The sequence below is a fragment of the Haliotis cracherodii genome, unplaced genomic scaffold (assembly GCF_022045235.1).
Source record: "Haliotis cracherodii isolate W230 unplaced genomic scaffold, xgHalCrac1.p SCAF_18, whole genome shotgun sequence".
NCBI lineage: Eukaryota > Metazoa > Mollusca > Gastropoda > Lepetellida > Haliotidae > Haliotis > Haliotis cracherodii.
The window spans coordinates 13,239,483-13,244,105 of NW_027266273.1; positions in this window are offsets into that span (position 1 = coordinate 13,239,483).

Below are 4,623 nucleotides of genomic sequence, written 5' to 3' on the forward strand. Positions count from 1 at the left end.
TTACTGTCGTCGCCTTAAGTTGCTTATCTCCATCGTTACCTCAGACAACCGTTCTGCATCCGCTGTTCTATTGACTCTCGTCGTCGGATTCAAAATCGATACTTATTTCCGAATACCCATGGGATACATGTTAGAGTGTTGGTGACGGTAAACGATTTTGAAGATGATTGGTAAAGGGCTACGCTTCACCGAGCCTTGCTGGGTGGGAATACGTCAATACATAATTACTATTATTTGGAAATAGAAACCTGACATGGACGTATGGATTTAAAGGTTATTCTATCGCTTCCCAGCTTATATAAGGATAACACCATTTCCTTTTTATTTAGATTGGCACAGTTCATTTCATTGTTATCATCCGCTTTGTGTGGTCATTCAATATTCAACCATTTCAACCAGTTCTGAGACTTCATATGAGAGTTTATAATAGCACACACCGCCAGTTCAACAGCTCCATATAGCCCGGGGGAATCTAGCCGTATAGTATCTCTATACTAGTATATTTACAACACAGAACAATATGTAACACAGGACTGCAGGGGACATCATAAAAGGATAACCACTCTACATCATATATATTAGTCCATCACATAGTCGGATGTAATACGTATATCTTCAGGGTAGAGCCAGTCTATAAGATAGTCATTAATTCTGTTTGTTTACCTTCTGAAGTCAGCTCAACTACAACGACAAACACGGGCTTTTCATGCTCTCCGGAGATGAGTTTCACACATTGTTTCCAGATTAAAGTGGTCAGCGAAATCTGTTAAATCAAAATCAGTGACCTCGAAACAATGGGAGACTCTTAGCACTGCCCTGCCAACAAAGGCGTTCATCGATAACCGTCTAAGCACTATCCTACCAACTAGGACGTTCATCCTTTACCCTCTAAGCACTATCCTACCAACTAGGACGTTCATCCATTACCCTCTTAGCACTATCCTGCCAACTAGGACGTCCATCCGTTACCCTCTTAGCACTATCCTACCAACTAGGACGTTCATCGATAACCGTCTTAGCACTATCCTACTAACAAGGACGTTCACCGGTTACCCTCTTAGCACTATCCCGCCAACAAGGACGTTCACCGGTTACCCTCTTAGCACTATCCCGCCAACAAGGACGTTCACCGGTTACCCTCTTAGCACTATCCCGCCAACAAGGACGTTCACCGGTTACCCTCTTAGCACTATCCTACCAACAAGGGCGTTCTGCGATTACCCTCTTTGCACAATCCTGTCCAAAGGACGTTCATCGGTTATCCTCTTAGCACTATCCTACTAGCAAGGGTGTTCTTCGGTTACCCCATTAGCACTATCCTACTAACAAGGGCGTTCTTCGGTTACCCCATTAGCACTATCCTACTAACAAGGACTCTCACCGGTTGCCCTTTCAGCACAATCCTACAAACAAAGACATACATTGGAAACTTTCTTAGCACAATCCTGTCAACAAGGACGTTCACAGGTTACCCTCTTAACACTATCCTACCAACAAGGGCGTTCACCGGTTACCCTCTTAGCACAATCCCACAACAATGAGGTCCATCGGTTACCCTCTTAGCACTATCCTACCAACAAGGATGTCTATCGGTTACCCTCTTAGCACTATCCTACCAACAAGGACGTCCACAGGTTACCCTCTAAGCACTATCCTACCAACAAGGACGTTCATCGGTTACCCCCTTAGCACAATCCCACCAGCAAGGACGTTCACCGGTTACCCTCTAAGCACTATCCTATTAACAAGGACGTTCACCGGTTACCCTCTAAGCACTATCCTACCAACAAGGACGTTCATCCTTTACCCTCTAAGCACTATCCCACAACAAGGACGTTCACCGGTTACCCTCTTAGCACAATCCCACAACAATGAGGTCCATCGGTTACCCTCTTAGCACTATCCTACCAACAAGGATGTCTATCGGTTACCCTCTAAGCACTATCCTACCAATAAGGACGTCCACCGGTTACCCTCTAAGCACTATCCTACCAAGAACGTTCATCGGTTACCCTCTTAGCACAATCCCACCAACAAGGATGTTCACTGTTTACCCTCTTAGCACTATCCTACCAACAAGGACGTTCACCTACCAACAAGGACGTTCACCTACCAACAAGGACGTTCATTGGTTACCCTTTTTGTACTATCCTACCAACAAGGACGTTCATCGGTTACCCTCTTAGCACTACCCTACCAACAAGGACGTCCACAGGTTACCCTCTTAGCACTATCCTACCAACAAAGACGTTCACCGTTGACCCTCTAAGCACTATCCTACCAACAAGGACGTTCTTCGGTTACCCTCTTAGCACTATCCTACCAACAAGGACGTCCATCGGTTACCCTCTTAGCACAATCCTACCAACTTGGACGTTCACCGTTTACCCTCTAAGCACTATCCTACCAACAAGGACGTTCACCGTTTACCCTCTAAGCACTATCCTACCAACAAGGACGTTCACCGGTTACCCTCTTAGCACTATCCTACCAACAAGGACGTTTATCGGTTACCCTCTTAGCACTATCCTACTAACAAGGACGTCCACCGGTTACCCTCTAAGCACTATCCTACTAACAAGGACGTTCATCGGTTACCCTCTTAGCACTATCCTACCAACAAGGACGTTCACCGTTTACCCTCTAAGCACTATCCTACCAACAAGGACGTTAACCGGTTACCCTCTTAGCACTATCCTACCAACAAGGACGTTCTTCGGTTACCCTCTTAGCACTGTCCTACCAACAAAGACGTTCACCTACCAACAAGGACGTTCATCGGTTACCCTCTAAGCACTATCCTACCAACAAGGACGTCCACCGGTTACCCTCTTAGCACTATCCTACCAACAATGACGTTCATTGGTTACCCTCTTAGCACTCTCCTGCCAACAAGGACGTCCACCGGTTACCCTCTTAGCACTATCCTACCAACAAGGACGTTCACCTACCAACAAGGACGTTCATCGGTTACCCTTTTTGTACTATCCTACCAACAATGACGTGCATCGGTTATACTCTCTTAGCACTATCCTACTACCAAGGACGTTTTATGTAATTACCTTGTTGATAGTTCCAAAAATGCAAAATTGCGGTACGGACTAATTATTTTGAGAACAGTCTTTTATTGTTATTTTTACTTCTGAACCGAACGTATGTTTGTTTTGAAAGCTAATAATTACTAAATTGGATCTTATTATCATAATCACTATCGTTAGCTCAATCTCGTTAACGCGGAATCCGTTTGTTTAACCACTGAACTGTTCTCTTGATATGTTTCGATCTCTCGATCCGTTGCACTTAACACGCTTGTGTTCGTCCGCCCACTCTCGACAGTCATTGTGACAGGTATTGACGTCTCCTACTGGTCGGGGGATTTTCTATATGCTGATAAGGTCATTATTATCTTCACAGACGCGGTCAATCGGTTGCAGAAAGTCAGCTTTCACCGTATGATCAATTTTCTATCGCCTATGATTAAAGTACTTACAAAGTATGACACTAGCATAATGTTTTTTGCATACAAAGCTACGGTTATAAGAAGCGGCTGTAAAATATATGTAATATATCAGCAATAGAAACAAACATTTGTAGTCCAATCTGGTCTTGCCTAAAGTCTGTACTGAAAGATAAGTCCATAGATATGTAGTAACTTATCCTTATAATAAGCAAGTCTCGATAAGGGGACAGTACAAAGACGCCAGACGTTTATGCGGACAACTTGTTTTTATTATTTACATAATCCAGAAACTATGATTTAAACTATATATAATAATTGCCTTAGAGTCTTGCCAAGTCTATCTTCACCCGTCCGTACAATGACATATAGCAAAACGTTTTAAAATGGCAAATTTCTTCTAGTCCTTGTGATACCTAAACAATTGGACAGATTGGCAAGGAGTATTGGACTAGTGACAATTTCAATTGCTGGATTTAATAATAATACATAATAATATCATTTTGAATTAGGAACAAACTCTTCTAATCCATCTAACCATTTGTACTCCGATGCAGAAGTGTTATTTTTAGAAAAGGGGTCGTTAATTTGGGAAAGAATTGTCAATTTTCTGCCTACAAATGATAGTTTTATCAAGGGCGTCTGATTGCGCCCTGCTTTCATATGGTGTGTCTCCATGGCCAATTCCTTTGATCAATAATAAGGTCACATTTAAAAAACAAACATGTAGTATTGAAACGTTTGTGGATAACATCTTCAAAATTGTTTCCAACGAATTTCATGGCTTTTTGTGGTAAATGACATTTGACCTACATCCTTTTATTTATTTAGATTTATCATATTTCTTTCAAGTCAAATTGTTTGGGCATAATTGATGTATTAGGTCTTGATCGACCTAATAGAAATGCATGTACATTTTTACATTTAAAATCAAACACTTTCCGTTAAATATACTTTCAATAAACATCACTTGATACAAATATTGGGCGGTTCCGTAAATTCATCGAGGTTTGTCAGCTGTTAAAACACATCAGGACCACCAAGTCCACTGCAGCAAAAGCTTTGTTGACAGCTTGCGTTGTCATGGGCAACAGCTGATGCCTTGCTAGGACGCACTTGCCGGAAGTAATCAATTGCGCATGAATCCTAGTGCATGCCGGGTGTAA